General features: G+C 34.8%; 1 protein-coding gene across 1 annotated transcript in view; it reads left to right on the forward strand.

Moving 5' to 3' along the window:
- Window positions 1-10655: 10655 nt before the first annotated feature.
- LOC108733942 (ecdysone-induced protein 74EF-like) overlaps window positions 10656-17202 on the forward strand; it is a 210834-nt gene continuing 204287 nt past the window's right edge. The window contains exon 1 of the mRNA XM_025973578.1: window positions 10656-11250. The gene's annotated coding sequence lies outside the window, so the exon portion shown is untranslated. The remainder of the gene's footprint in view (window positions 11251-17202) is intronic.

Below are 17202 nucleotides of genomic sequence, written 5' to 3' on the forward strand. Positions count from 1 at the left end.
GGACTACCTCTCAGGAACGCTTCAAGCAAGGTTCTTGAAAATGTCATAAATCGTCTTATCACACCGTGCAAAGACAATTAAGACTTTCCATTTTATTCTTCCCCCACACATAAGGCTGTAGCTTCCTCGAATTTTTGGTGGACCAAAGTTCAGAATCGCTTCAAAAATTTCATTTCAGAACTTTCTCGATTTTTCCGGCCCAGTTCATTCCAGTAAGTTCTAGCTGAGAATAATTCTAGAGACCTCGAGAACATTCCAGCTATGGACCACCCTAGAAACAATGAAACAGTTTCGTGGCCGGTACTCCACTCGAAGACCCACACTCCCTCTTACGATTAGCTTGACAATTAATTCGTAGCTTAGTAGTAGAGTACTGGTGCATAAAACCATTGGCCCGAGTTCGATTTCCGGCGAAGAAGTGATAGCAGCTACAACCTTTTCCTCATTAATTTTGGGGTTATCTGTAGTGGGTAAAGTTAATTCAAAAATTAATTCACCAATGTTCGAAATCTCCTAAATGATTTTTTTAATTTGGTATTTAGCCTTGCTGACCAACCACCAACCACCAACTGTAATTCAATTTACAATGTAGTTTATTTGGAGGAAGAATGGATATTTTATTCTAGGAATTGCATATGTTTCACTTACGAATATGAATCCAAGTTTGATTATAAAAATGACGAGTCGCCTCTGTGAAGAATGTTAAACGATAATAGGTTAAGTGTATTTAGTTATCATTCTTGGATAGATATATTCTATAAACGAATGTAAATATCTCGTATGCTATTGATCGTGTATCGACCTCCCGGGCTAAAAATAATAGGGCAGCGTTCCGAAATAAAAACAACATGAGTGGAAGCTATGTATACGTACTCGGTGGTAGGCGACCGACGCGACGCGACCGACGCCGACGCCAGCAGATGGACGATCATGCGGACGCTATTACATGTAACTTGTCGTTTTTTTACATGCCAACGATGCAACAGAACAACGGTCGTTTTAATTTTGATTAAACTGCATGTTAACATAAAGAGAATTGTGCAATTTGATATTACGAAATAATGTAGACATCCACGATAAAAATTAGTAAATTTAGACTAGACAACATGATGTCATATATCTCTCTTTAGAAAATTGAAATGAAAACATCGCATAAGACTGTCAAAAAAAAATCAAGAAATCAATTTTAGGGAGGCACTATTACTTGTCTAAACATCGCTTCAATTTCATTGTGTATGTACCTACAGGATCCTGGATTCCAACTGTTTTTCTTTTACTGAAGCAGAATACGAAATTGCAATCGGAAATTGGATATTTTGTTTAATTTTAAAATTTAGTTTGCTAAGTCTTATGACAGTCAAAAGTTTTAACGAAATTCGCTCACACTAGGAAAATTAAAATCTAATTAAAAATATTCTGTGGTCAATACTCTTCTATCCTGTAAGGTTTAATTTCGTATGATATCCACAGAGCATTCATTACAGATTTAATGGAATATTAAACAATGAGGAGATAGATCTAAACCAATTTCTTAAAATTTCTGTTTATTGAAAAATGACATTTGGATAGTTGTTACCAAAATATTTTATAGTTTACATCTCGTATTAAAAATAATTTGTGAAACAATAACCCGTAAACAAGTTTGGCTCATCATCATAGGATCGTCAGTCCTACGACTGGTTGGACACGCACCTCTACTCTTTCCTATCTTAATCATCGCATTTCCTAAAAACAAGATAAATGCTTTTTTTTTTTTTATGTTTTCGTGGAAGAGGGGAAATCTTCAGAAGACACCCAGCCGTCCGTACGACTGGGTAGTGTCGGATTCCCGAGGAAGAAGTCCTCGGACCTACCGACTAAAACCCCTCTACCTCAGGCCGTTTTAGGACCAACTAGGGTCCTCTTCAGCCGGTGGATAAATGCTAACACTGCAATCTAAGTATGAGTATGAGTATGAGTATTGATCTTTTACCTCTGGATCACTAATGTTTTCCTGCCTTTAATGATATTCATTACGTCTTTGAAATTTAGATTAAAAAGTATCGATAAAAAGCCCACGAAAAAAAGTAATTTTTAAGGAGGCTTCACGTAGTACTGTTTTAAGACCGATCCGAGTCTGCAATTCTATTGGAAATCGTATTATATAGGTGTCGATACTTTTACTTGGTAGTTGTATAGACAGAAACCATCGATACCTTTGGTATTTCTTGGCAGGTAGGATTAAAAAAACATAATTCAGTATAACAAAGTGAAACTTTATGTTTGGACGGATGTGCCGGTTAATGTGATTTACTTTACAACTTCTACTTTGCTCAAATGTTGTAATAGTAAGCGAAGAAAATACGGATAAGAAAAAATGTAGTTCCAAAACATAATCTCCCAACTAAAGTCTGAATCTTGGCTTTCCCACGTTTTTTCCATTTTTTAGTTGCTCTCAGGAATGAAGTAGTCGGAGTCTTCAAGCTTCATCAACAGTTACAGTCGAATTCAAAAATTGATCTTGTTTTTCTATTTCATAGGGATAGAAACGATTCCTATGTAAAGAGTAGGAGACTGTGGTATTCAAATAAATGAAAAAGAAAGATTTCCCCGAATTTATTTATGACATTGATAATTCCACCCTAAGAGGCGGGTAAAATATGTGTAAGTGCCCACTCAGTAAAGTTCGTAGTGGTAAGTTAGAGTGAGTCTTTCTTTTTCCTTTATGTACGAATAACTGCTTCTAGATCTATGCAAGATTTTTTCAAATACATGGAGGATTACAAAATACAGCAGAAGGAAAACATGGGGAGCGTTGTGTGGTCAACCAAAGGGAGTACCTTGAAGGGGACAAACAAAAATGGAATTTGCCTACTGAATTAAAGTTGCCACTCTACTTATTCAGTCTTTTGTTGAAGATACTACACTAGTATAGCGAGCACGAGTGTGTTTGTGTGCGTGAACGGCTTATCGATTTGCTTACTAGCCGCGGTCGCCTTTCTTAATGTGCGCCGTATTTGTAAATGTGTGTGTCGTACCTGCCTTCTAGGAAAGAAAAAATAAACCATCCGGATGTTTCCAAAAGGGTCCCGAAAGTAAACAAAAGAGTATTTAAAGGCAGCAACGATCGCCGATAGTAGTAGAAATAAATCGACCGTTGGAGAAGTGAATCCAGAAATAAATTGACAGTGATAGCAGTGAAATAAATAGCGCAGTGAATAGTGGTATACCAACAGTAGTTTAAATAAATAAAATAATTCATAACCTAAGTTTAATAATAATTTAATAGTGTTTATAATTTCTTTAATAATTAGAGTAAATAAATAGTTTTTGTCGTTATCAGTCTTAGAAGTTAGAAGTAGAAATTTTGTTAAACCTACGAACATTACAATACGTTGCATTTACACTTTCCCTTTATGAAGATTTGGTAATTTAAACGACCCCAATTTTACCTTGTAACAGAAAGAAAGATTTACTTACTGTTACTTCACATAAATGTTTTATTGAAGGGATTGAAAACAACTTTCAATTTACAATAATACGCTGCAGCTTCTTCAGAAAGAAATGTTTCAGCACCAAATGAAAAGTCCATTTTATTTTCCTAGGGTTCCTTGCTAATGGTGCGAATACTAGGGGTAGGAATAACGGTTTCTGGAGTTTCATTTGCACTTTCCCGCAGTGCTTTCGTTTCCCAGGTTGTTATTATCAATATAACAGGCGCGCAACTACAAACGGCCCAAGAGTAGAACGAACAGCTGAGCGGGTGGACTTCGAACTTGAGGTGAATGACTTTCAGTGACGCGATTTACTTTCTCTCTCTCTCTCTCTTTTTCTCGTTTTCTGTTTCATTTCCTTTTCTTCTCCCGGTTTTCGCGTAATTTTTCCTGCACGAACTTCCCCTTCTCCTTTTGGGAAAACGTTTATAAACGACCTTTCAGAGTATTGGAAAGGTCGCGTATAAAAAGGTAAATCACACCTTAACCCTTGCAGGAATTTCTGTTACTTTTCTTTAGATTCCTAAAATTTGTTTTCCTAATATTATTAATATTAACAAATACCATTACATTCTGCAGTTGTATATCCTCATAAAATGCACAATTAGTTATTTAATTATTGAATAATTGACTTCTAACAGATGATATCTAATTAGGACCTTTAAGAATTTACAATAATTTATAAAAATAGCAAACAATCTAATCTGAATCGTCTTCTTAAAGAATCCTTTTTATTACAATAATTTCATTTAATTTCAGTAAGTTTTCTAAACCTACATTTAGTTACTACACAAATTACGGCTCGTTTAAAATTGGTAATAAACAAATTACTTAGTCCAACATAATGAAGCCTGCTCTCTATGTAATTTTTGCGATTTTATAGAAAATGACAAATAAATAAACCTTAACAAGACGCTTATTGGTACCTTATATTTTACTGGTGAGTAGTTACATGTTAAGTGTCAGAGTCCTTTGGTGGTCAACCCTTAAATAAAAATATAATCAGCATTTAGTATTACGTGAGGTCGATATTTAAGTCCGAGTGCTCTAACTTGCAAACGCAACATAGCTTACCCTATCGTAATTATATCTGATATATGTATAATCCATTTTAACTGTGTTTTATTTAGGTATGTGGATCGATTAAGCAATTTTTGTAACAAATTTAAACTACAATAGAATTTTTAATCATTTAAATTTTGTCAATAACCGACCAATTTAATATAAGAATTCTATATACCAGCTGAAATATTCACGTTTTATGTTTTTCTTTATCGTTTTATTTTTATTGGATTCTCTTTCAATTATCTACGATGTCGAACAGTTTTTATTTTCAGCACTTAAATGTTGTTACTGTGGCGGTGGAGCATTCGTTATGTGTTGATTTATTTTCAGACCATTTACATTTAAAATTGAATTGAAGTCGATGACTTGGTGAAACAGTTTGCCAAAATTGAAAGTCACAGTAAGTAGTGTAGGCAATAATGATATAGAAAATCATTTTATTTATATAGAATAAAATAAAGGAATAGTAGGTACCTATTTGAACGTAGGTATTCGTCTGTATATCAGTATACGGAAAGAAACAAATATAAATCATGTGTAATCCTTTTAAATAAAACAAAATATATGTTTACAAAGTGTTATTACAATCAGAAACTACAAATGCTTATTCAATCTGCCAGATATATCAAAAATGCTGAAGTACATTGGTCCAAAAGTAACCCATGAGTTGTCTAAATGAACGCTCAGGCCAATCAATATTCGTATTGACCTATAAAAAATGTTATCGTCTGACCATGCATTTCTAACTGAAATATCCAATTTTGAGGTTAATTTTTAACGGGAAATCCAAAGATCGCAAAAAGTAACCCACAGCATGTTGTAAAATGCAGCAGGTTTATTTCACTTACACGATGATTAGAAAATTATGATACTCCAGTTTCAATACGTACCTATAGCGTCTTACACCTACCTACCACTTTTTAAATACAATAGCCTTACGTAATCCAACCTAACTTTATCATCGTAATATCAGAAAGTACCAAAGTTGAAAACAAAAAATACAACGTGTAATTAGACAACACGCTACTGAAGTGAAACTTCTTCAAACACACAAACATACCGGGATACGGGTTAAGGAATTGGTTTAAGGGTATTATTTGTACACTATGAATTTAAATTTTACACTATACATGCCGGAGTTGCTTGTAACGAACGTTGCATTAAAGCGCGCTCACAGTTCAAGCGATCCCCACTACGAACTCTACTATGTGTCCGAGTAAAGGGGGATATCCGTTGCATGATTTCGTTACATAGCAACTCGCATGAAACGAACTTACCCTACCGTGCGTAAAGAAGTTTCACTTCAAAAACACTATATATAGGTACCTTAATTTTAGGTGCATATTCGATTCCCAATCTCCCCCAGGTCTTTACTCATATAACGTTATTGCGAGACTAAAGGATCATGTGCATATAAGAAATAGGCAACAGCTGGCATGCAAACCTATTAAAAGGCCAGCACAAACCTAATGTGATAACTGTATACACCTGGTCCTCAGAGTGGGGTGAATATCATTTTTGACTAAGGCAAAGTAAGCATTTTGGCACCGTGGTGCGCATCTGACGATATCGTAGTGTTATTGGTAATCTGACCAATTAGGGAGGTAATGACATGAAGTGTATTGAACAGAGCAGCTATGGATTAGATGGGCAGCCTGACCCATTAGGGGGCTGTACATTTTTAAGCAAAAGCAGAATCGATCCGCCCAACAAGAACTGCTTCAGAATAGCCACCGGAATGCCCATACCTGAACCTCGGGGATGAGTGAGATCCAGGAGTGTAGCATCGGCTGCTTACTCACCAGTTGATGTCATACCCAAAGACGTAGCTGGCTTGTGCGGAATGTGCAAATCTTAAACATACTAATGATTTGGACAAGCCTCAACCTAAGAGCTACTTGCCTTGTTAGCTTTCAAGTAGCTTTGGTGGCTTCCTAGGACTAACCTGTCTTACGTAGGAGTGACCCCAGTAAACCAATTTTTGATACCTTTGCCTCTGAATTTAATGGTTCAAAAATTTTAGATATTTTTCAGTCAAACTCAGTTATAACGAATACGGATCAAACTCGGTTATAACGGGAAATTAGCAGGCCCAATTGGTAACAGCAAACCAGTATTTCTTTGTAAAATCAATCTAATCAATTCTGAATGTGATTTTAAAATTCTTATATTTATCTAACACTTAACCTTCTATATTTCGGGCTTGCGACAAATTGTATAGTTATGTAAAGAAACAATCCTTTATTATTAACGCCCAGGTTCAAAGTAATTTAGTTTATCTTTTGCAGTAGCACTTTTCTTCTAGTGCTCATCCAGGCGTACAAAATGCAACCATTTTATGTTTATTTTCCTTCATTATTTTTATGCATTTTTTCGAATTTCTGAATGAAGTGTCATTATTATTTTAAAATGATGGCGACTATTTTCTATTACGCAAATCGTCAATAACGAACACTCGTCTATAATTATTTGTTAGCTCTTCTTGTTCTTCATAACCGAGTTCGAAATACTACTTCAATAAAAATCTTGTGAATATCAGTACAATTGCACTATACTAACAACTGTGTCTGCAACAAGTACTGAGTTCAAACCTCATACCTATAAAAGAATAGCACAAAGGCATCATAGCAGTCGATTATAATAAAAGAAAATATGTACTCGAATAAGTTTATAATAATTTATTTAAAAAAATATTTGTAAACTTAGTAGAAGTTGGTACAACGTTCTTCCGTTTTAAATCGATTTAATATTTAACTTTTTTGTTACAGAGAAAATGAATTAAAACAATGAATGAATTACAATGTGAATTCACCTTCAAAGAAACTGGCGCTGGAGGCGCCATCTTAATCGCTTCATAAGCGCCGGCGTCGGTGAAATTCCTGTGAACGATCCGCATCGTTAGAAGGGCAGTGATCCCGTGGAAAACGTGGTTGTACTACAGGACCACGTGAATGCAGGGCAAAGATAAACTCTCTTTCAAAGCGGATTTCTTATTTTTTATAGCGACCAACACTAACTTTTTACTTTGCAATTTTGATTGTTGGAGGACATAAACAACACGTTCAATTTAATAAATTATAAAAATCCTTATCATTCTCATTCTGGGAATAACACACAATAATAATTAATGAAACAATTTCTATTTAACTCATTACAAATAAAATCACTGCCCAACTAAATATTTAATTTCATAAAGGATTCCGTCGGCGATACCATTTTTTTTAAATATAATTAATAAATAAAAGAAGATAGTGGAGAGTAGAGTACCCTTTAATGAGAAGAATTCACATCTATGCTCGCAAACGGTTAATTTAGAAAGTCTGAAAAGATTGCTAAAGGTATATGACTGGAGCAAGGCTGTGTATGGGTACGAACCGTAGACAGTGAGCGCGGCGGATACCGTGGATAAAGAAGGTTAGAAATGAAGAGGAATTAAAAGTAGGAGAACAGAGGGCACTATATGTAGAGGTTAGTAAGAAATGGACGAAATAGGTTGATGTGACACCTTGTCAGGCATAAAGGACTAATTAGAGAAGCAGACGCAGAAACAGGAATTAAGAGGGGTAGAAGTAGACCTAGATAAAATTAGTGTTCACAAATAGTTAAGGACATGGGATGTTCTAGTTTTAGGGAAATACGAAGATTAGCTCAGGATAGGAAAGACTGAAGGTGCGTTTTCAACCAGTCTTAGTACTGACGACCTTATGATGATAATCTAACAGTAAAGAGTATACCACTGCAAGAATTTCTGTATAATACAGTAGGTATTCAAAAGAGCCAAATGAATATAAGAAATTGGAATATATGTTTCGTTTTCTTTTTGAGGAATGTCATGCAAGCAAACATACAGGCCTGTTTTTATTTTTTGAAAAGTTGGCTTCAATACTCTCCAATTAAAATTTTAGGAAGGCAAATGTAATTCAAAAGACCTTACTTTGACGTATAGAATTTACAATTACTTTATATCCCAAATGTAAAATACAGAAGTACATAATTAANTCATTTTAAGTCATTCCCAACAATAAAATATTACATTTTTGAAAAAGCTGTGATACGAAATATTTACCTCAAAATGTTTTAAATATACGTTCATATGGCTTAAGCAATTTTTTTACGTTTATTTTGAACACATGTTTTAAGCATGCCGACCCTGTGAGATGTTTTCTTTATTTATATTATATTTATATTTCTTTATAGCCAATGCAAACTTCATCAGGTAAGTCTTGCAATACACTACTTCTACTAATGGAGGGTAGGGAAATATTATTATCATAAACTCCTGTTAACATCTTAACAGTTCATATATAATAAGTCGACATTTTTTAGTTAACTGATAACAATTTTTCTAAATAAATAAAATATCTGGGCGGTCTCGTGATGATCTGCGTGTTGTTATGCGTTACAACTTTTTGTCTGCAGATAAGTGTGTGGAAGGAATGAACAGTTTTGAGAGAAAAATGTCCATATTGCACAACAGTTCATCGTATCCTGAGTTTGAACTTCGTAACTTTGATGTCATTCCAAGATCAGGGTATCCCGTTGAAGTTACTGGTCCAGAAAACATGGCAAGTGTCAGAATTATTAAAGGAAAATCTACGTATAACACTAACATTTAGAGATTATTCTGGAGTAAAAAATGTTTGCATGCTATTGGTGCTGCACGATCTCAAAGTTGAACAAAAGGAAGCCAGAATGAACTCGTGCCGTAGAAATGTTGAAGATGTATGAAACTGGTACATCAAATAATATCAATAATTAATTTATTACACGGCGGGGTATTTTGGAAACGAATAGTATTGGAAAATCAGCGTACTGTAATCGCTTCTTGGTACATAAACAAATGTTTATCCAAAGTTTTTCAAAACCTTCATGCAAAATTNTGATTGTTGGAGGACATAAACAACACGTTCAATTTAATAAATTATAAAAATCCTTATCATTCTCATTCTGGGAATAACACACAATAATAATTAATAAAATAATTTCTATTTACTCATTACAAATAAAATCACTGCCCAACTAAATATTTAATTTCATAAAGGATTCCGTCGGCGATACCATTTTTTTTAAATATAATTAATAAATAAAAGAAGATAGTGGAGAGTAGAGTACCCTTTAATGAGAAGAATTCACATCTATGCTCGCAAACGGTTAATTTAGAAAGTCTGAAAAGATTGCTAAAGGTATATGACTGGAGCAAGGCTGTGTATGGGTACGAACCGTAGACAGTGAGCGCGGCGGATACCGTGGATAAAGAAGGTTAGAAATGAAGAGGAATTAAAAGTAGGAGAACAGAGGGCACTATATGTAGAGGTTAGTAAGAAATGGACGAAATAGGTTGATGTGACACCTTGTCAGGCATAAAGGACTAATTAGAGAAGCAGACGCAGAAACAGAAATTAAGAGGGGTAGAAGTAGACCTAGATAAAATTAGTGTTCACAAATAGTTAAGGACATGGGATGTTCTAGTTTTAGGGAAATACGAAGATTAGCTCAGGATAGGAAAGACTGAAGGTGCGTTTTCAACCAGTCTTAGTACTGACGACCTTATGATGATAATCGAACAGTAAAGAGTATACCACTGCAAGAATTTCTGTATAATACAGTAGGTATTCAAAAGAGCCAAATGAATATAAGAAATTGGAATATATGTTTCGTTTTCTTTTTGAGGAATGTCATGCAAGCAAACATACAGGCCTGTTTTTATTTTTTGAAAAGTTGGCTTCAATACCCTTCAATTAAAATTTTAGGAAGGCAAATGTAATTCAAAAGACCTTACTTTGACGTATATAATTTACAATTACTTTATATCCCAAATGTAAAATACAGAAGTACATAATTAATTGATCAAGTAATTAAAAGCCGCATGGTACCACTTTCTGTTACCACGTGGCTTTTTAACCGTCAACCAATTAATTACCTTCACAACATTTCATCCACAATAAAATCAAAGGAATTAGTCGTGATCCTGAAATGAGTATTGTGTACCGGTTATTATCTTGTGTTGGCACGCAAACGCAGATAGATGATGATAATCTCATGATTCTTCGCGAGTCGTTCTACCGTGACAGCAGCCTTCTCGATCCATAACCTTCCTCAACGGACGTTCGGTTCGATCGGTGAGACAGCGAGCAAAGCTCGACGAAAGGGCCAGAGCGGCATAACGACACAACGCAACCAACGGCACCTACAACGACGGTGGACGTCGAACCAACGGCGTCGCCGACGCCTAACAGCAGCAGCATCAACATCAGCAACGCTGTGAAAGCGAACGAGGAATGAGGCAAAGCAAGCAAGCAGGCTATGAGCGAGAGAGCGCCCGCTTGACTTGGAAGAAAGGACAACACTTTACTACATTATTACATTCTCGCGCAGACGATGCGTGTTATCAACGAGCCCATCGCGTGCATATTTCGACGTTTTTATTGTTATTTGCTCCAGTCGCGTACGACATCGGCTAACGATTAACTAACCTTTCTTATTGACAACGGACGCGCGGATTCTACGATAATATTTTTTATTATTATTTGGAGTGTACCGTCCGCGAATCGGACTTGGCGGTAAGAGGTTAGAATACTTCTGCGGAATTTTCCGTGTGATTCATTTGTGATGGATTGCTTTATTACGGAGTGATCGTTCATAGAACATAGCAAGTGGTGTTCGGAAATGGGAAAGCGGTGATAGCGACCGGACGCCAGAATACACGAGAAAGGTAAGCGAGTAAGTGAGTGAGGGAATGAGCCGCGTTCGCCACACGTAAAATACAACATAGTTAACTCACACAATTAATAGTGAAAGTTTGTTGCGTTTGGGCGATAGAGAGAGGCGAAGAGAGATGGAGAGGCAAACTTGCTATTCGAGAATTTCAATATTTGTTTGCTTTGCCTCCGGAAAAGAACGAAAGTGAATTTGCTTAAACGCATTAATAAATTACCATAAATAATAATCGCAGTAATTTATAATTTACAAGGATGTCCGTTAAATTAGCTTCCCCATAAAAAAAAGAAGTTGTGCTGAATTGCGCCACTGTTGTGTTCAATTTGCTTCACTTCGCAAAATTCATGATCAAAAAAGGAGTTTTGAAATAAATTCATATGAAGTTCTTTTCATAACATAACACAACCCACCGTAACGTAACCCAGCCAAATCCAGAAATGGCTTAATTTAGGAAATTATGTTAGTCCGTCAGGATCCAGCCGTGTACCGAACAATGACGTTAGGTACTCGGCAGTACCGGGTAATTCTACCAGTATTTTAAAGACTTTTTGGACCAGATTTATATAAGGGTGGTATTTAATAGAAAACCCGCCAAAACGAATACATTAACCATTAAATATTAATTTGAAATCATTTTCTTTCGATTTTTTATTTACCCACTACAAACTACCTCAAATTAATGAGGGAAAAATTGTTGCTGTTGTCACACCTCCGCCGGGAATCGAACCCGGATATTGCATATTAATCCACTATTAAGTAATTAACAATGTCATAGGATTTCATATATTCAAACCATTTTAAATTAAAAACAGTTTTTCTTTTTACAGCAACAACTTTTAGAAAGCTACCCCCGGTGGGTAGTTGTTGAAAAGATATTTTTATTGAGGACCATAAATAAATGGCTTGCACGTTCAAAGGCCAGTTACGACTATCGTGCAGACGTTTTCTTTTTGCCCTCCGATACATACTAGTTTGTATCCTCTACAATTTTTTAAAGGAGTGATTACAAGTTTTTAAATATTCGAAAATTCTTATAAAAAATGAAATTCAAATTGAGGATATTTTAAGTATGCAGATACGTAGAGTGAAAGAGTAAAACTGCTTTTCCTTGATTATTTTTTTTATCACCGAAGTGTGTCTTCTAGAAAATTCTGACTTCCCTTTGGTACCTAGCTATCCATGGTGTTGAAGCACTAGCAAAAGTGATACCCAAATGTGTACGTGTAGCATACAGGTAATAGTGCTTTTGAGTTGTAATATAGTTCATACGGAATCTCGTACGGCAACATGGTACTTATATGCATGCACGTTGTATGCATGTATCTATGTATAGTGTTTATGCGTGTGGAAGTAGTGTGTGTGTGTGTATCTTATAAAGTTGGCTAAAGCATAAACGTGTATGTACGAGAAGAGCAGTGAGGGGAAAGGGCAAGAAGGAGGAGTAGGAGACATTGACCCCAACACGTCATCGCAACCGACCCAGTGTTTTTATTGATACGGCTCGTTATCGGTCACGGCCTCCGTTTTACATTCTTTCGCTCTTATCAAATCTCGTTTAGTTCAAATACCTGAACGGCTCGTGCCGAACCGCGTAAACATATGCACAATATTTTTTTTTACTCAACGATTTTCGGTCTTTATCATCACATTACGTACAACGATAACGATCGCGTGAAATAAAACAAAAGAAATATAAAATATTGCTTTGGGTTTTAGGTATAACTAACTGAATTTGATGATATCGAACAAACAATTACCTATTCATTTTCGTGGAAAATGTTTCAGCATAGGGGAAATCGTAAAAACAGATAAATTTTGATGAGGAAACAACCGAATTAATAGAATCGTTTAAAGATATAAACGGTGGAAGAATTTAAGAATAAAATATGGGAAGAATCACACAAAGCTGTTGCGTTCCCTACTTGTATACATGTATTATATTTACTTTTTTTTGTCTATGTTTGTGTGTATTAGGGTATTAGTATTGAGTTGACTTATTTGTATACAATTTTACATGTTTCTCAAGTTTTAAGTTAGAGATAAATTTATAAACCCAAAAACAAGGTTGGAATATTTCTGTTCCTATAATAGTAACAAAATCTGCACAAATAAGTCTTGATGCCTCTTTATGGTACCAACCACCCGATACGTCTGGAAACCCTAATTTAGCAACTACGTCATTACTTCCGAATTTGCCACTAGGTAGAGTACCTGAGGGGTGCAGAAGGAGACAAGCAAGTGATTGTTCCAGGGGCGACTTTTGTGCAGAAGTTATTTAAGCTAATGTTTCAATTCAGAAGAACACATCCGATAAATTCCAGTTTATATCAACTTAACATCCTAACGCGATATACCGAATTACAAATCAAAATTTATTTAAAGCAAATCTATCCAAGCAAAGCAATATCCAAAAGCATAAAACGGGGCAGGATACAAGATACTGCAGCCACAAAACAAAAACTGATATTAAAACAGAATAAAAAGGCCTATGCTTAAACAACTTAATGTGGGTGAGAATGTTTTCTACAATCACATTCGATATTAGAGTCATTTGATTACGTGCATATAATGTAAAAAATGATTTAAGAAAAATGACTAGATAAAACATATCCAATACTACTACTTGTTGATGTTCTGAATTTTTGAAACTGCATATTATACAAAGTATAAAAAACTCCCCTCCTCAAGTAGTTCTACCCATTGGAATCATCTGTACCACTTTGTATTGTGGTACCCTTGACAAACTGCAGGGCACACTAAAACCTAGTTATGGATTTCCATACTTTGAAAATCATAATAATCATAGATAGAGCGAGGTACAATTTCAAAAGCCCAAGCTCTCAATGATCCGATAACCCGAGAATTTATTTTAGAAAATAAGGATCCAGCGTGAGCCGAAGCCTTCAATCATCAATCAATGATTAAATAAATGAATCTCAACTTGAAACTAAACAATTTGGGCTTACAAGGCGCTGGATTATTAGAGAATAAGTTTCCTTGGGAGGTAGGGTGCTCTTTCTTTCAGCTTGATACAATCTGATCTCTGAAAGAAATGCAATGATTCCTCCGTTACTACTTATTTAAGAATAACAGTAAACTATAAAGGTTTGTATGTCATCTGAAGTCAAATCAATATTAGTTTATATGCCAGATTTCTACTTTTCTAATTGGGAAGAAAAATGGCGGCAGTGTTCATATTACAAAATAAACAGCTAGGTTTCTTTACATTATGTTGTGCAAAACTATTGATCAAAGAAATGACTGATGAGGATACGAATAGAAAAAAAGCAACGTTCGTTTTTTTAGACGCAAGGAAAGCTGCAGGAGTTAACAAAACAAAACAGTTGAGAAAAGCTTTTAACAATAAACGGTTTTCAATAGACCGAGATTGATTCAAAGTATCTCCTTAGAAGCATTTTGGTACAAATCTCTAGATGAAAACGCATTAAAATTCATCAGTGACTTTATTGGTCTTTGACGAAATAATTCAATTCTTCTTCATACGTAATCCATCACAAAAATATAATGTCATATAAAGGATTCCGCTAGACCCTTACGGAAAATAGCCCTCTGTCAAACCTATTCAAACTTTCGAGTGTGGTAGTTCTTGACGTGTAGATCAAAAGTCTCAAGTTCTAACTGGTAAAGACTCATTGAGATATTGTCCTAACAAAGCTACATTTTTTCGTAAGGACCTCCTAGCTACAATTAAACCTTTTATATGTATCAAATATGCCAAATATACATACGTATATATTATACCTATGAGTATTGCATGTTATGGATGTGTCATAGTTTTGGACCAAGGATGGTTGGTACCTGATTACATCTTTGAGTACACCAACATTCTCCATAAGTATAGAATACAACGTTGAGGTGTACAGCACTTTTGCAGAATGCATTACCATCGCTGGTCTGAAACCATGACATATCCATAATATACAATATACATCAACACATGCGCATATGTGTACTTGAACAAATGTATTCTATACGTATAATAGGTATAATTGTACCTTTGAACTCCATACGGAAGAATGCAATTTTAAGGGACTATCTCTCAAAAAGATGAGTTTTAACAACTTACCACCCATTGACACTATTGATCTATACGTCAAGAACTAGTAGAATCCATAGTTTCAAAGAGTTCGACGCGGTACTATTTTCCATAAGGATCTGGTTTGAGTGCTGCATTTGGCTAAAAGCAGACCCAAATTTCCAAAAATTGATACCCAGAAACCAAACAGTGAATTGCATATTTCACAATGAAGAAGCTAGATAGGTAGATATAGTATAAAATCAGCTTGTAAAATAAAGTAGGTACGTATAAAAATACTCAGTTGAAAAATAAATCCAATTTATTAAGTTTTATTAAGTGTTACTTTATGCGTATAATGGATTTGCTGACATTTAATGTAATCTAGCTTGTTTAGCCTTTAGATCTAATGTGTAGTTGTTTTAGTGTTTGGCAAGATTCCACGAAAATTCTGAAAATTTCATGATGCGGCTAATTACACCAGAAAGCTGCGATATTTAAATACTTTAATCTCCTACCACGCACAGTGACAAAATAATGAATTTCTTATCAATGTAGCTTTAAAAAACTTATAAAGTCTTGTACCTGATACTGTCGATTTCTCAATAACATTGTCCTTTTTACCCTTATGTATGTATTCTTGAGACTATGTTTGTAAAATAGAATTAGCTTTTACCTACAATCAAAGCTTTAATCCAAACCATAATTTAAATAAATATAGTATATTTCTGCATATATTCCATCTATACCGGGTACTTTATTATTCTTTAAGTTTTTTAACGCAACATCGAATTCTTCTCTCATTATGGAATGTCTTTTCCTCAGTTTCTATCAAAATGACCCCTACACCATTTCTTATATTGATACCACAATACCCTACTCCTCTAAAATTCCTTAAGTTATATACCTGCAAAATATTTATTTACAAAGAAGATTGTTTAAAACACCTTTCCCCTTTTTTTTTTCATCTGAGTTTCTTATAATGGGACCTTGTCCAACCAAAAGCAGTGCTACAGGCGTTTAACCGTTAACGACAACTGCCAAAATGAACTGCTAATAATTGTGAAGTGTATTCTAAAAATGTTTATTTGCAATAAAAACTACGCAAAACACTTTCCCCCGATTATTTCATGTAGGTTTTTCGTGATTAGTTCATTTTAAGTCATTCCCAACAATAAAATATTACATTTTTGAAAAAGCTGTGATACGAAATATTTACCTCAAAATGTTTTAAATATACGTTCATATGGCTTAAGCAATTTTTTTACGTTTATTTTGAACACATGTTTTAAGCATGCCGACCCTGTGAGATGTTTTCTTTATTTATATTATATTTATATTTCTTTATAGCCAATGCAAACTTCATCAGGTAAGTCTTGCAATACACTACTTCTACTAATGGAGGGTAGGGAAATATTATTATCATAAACTCCTGTTAACATCTTAACAGTTCATATATAATAAGTCGACATTTTTTAGTTAACTGATAACAATTTTTCTAAATAAATAAAATATCTGGGCGGTCTCGTGATGATCTGCGTGTTGTTATGCGTTACAACTTTTTGTCTGCAGATAAGTGTGTGGAAGGAATGAACAGTTTTGAGAGAAAAATGTCCATATTGCACAACAGTTCATCGTATCCTGAGTTTGAACTTCGTAACTTTGATGTCATTCCAAGATCAGGGTATCCCGTTGAAGTTACTGGTCCAGAAAACATGGCAAGTGTCAGAATTATTAAAGGAAAATCTACGTATAACACTAACATTTAGAGATTATTCTGGAGTAAAAAATGTTTGCATGCTATTGGTGCTGCACGATCTCAAAGTTGAACAAAAGGAAGCCAGAATGAACTCGTGCCGTAGAAATGTTGAAGATGTATGAAACTGGTACATCAAATAATATCAATAATTA

This window comes from Agrilus planipennis, unplaced genomic scaffold (assembly GCF_000699045.2).
Source record: "Agrilus planipennis isolate EAB-ADULT unplaced genomic scaffold, Apla_2.0 scaffold43, whole genome shotgun sequence".
NCBI lineage: Eukaryota > Metazoa > Arthropoda > Insecta > Coleoptera > Buprestidae > Agrilus > Agrilus planipennis.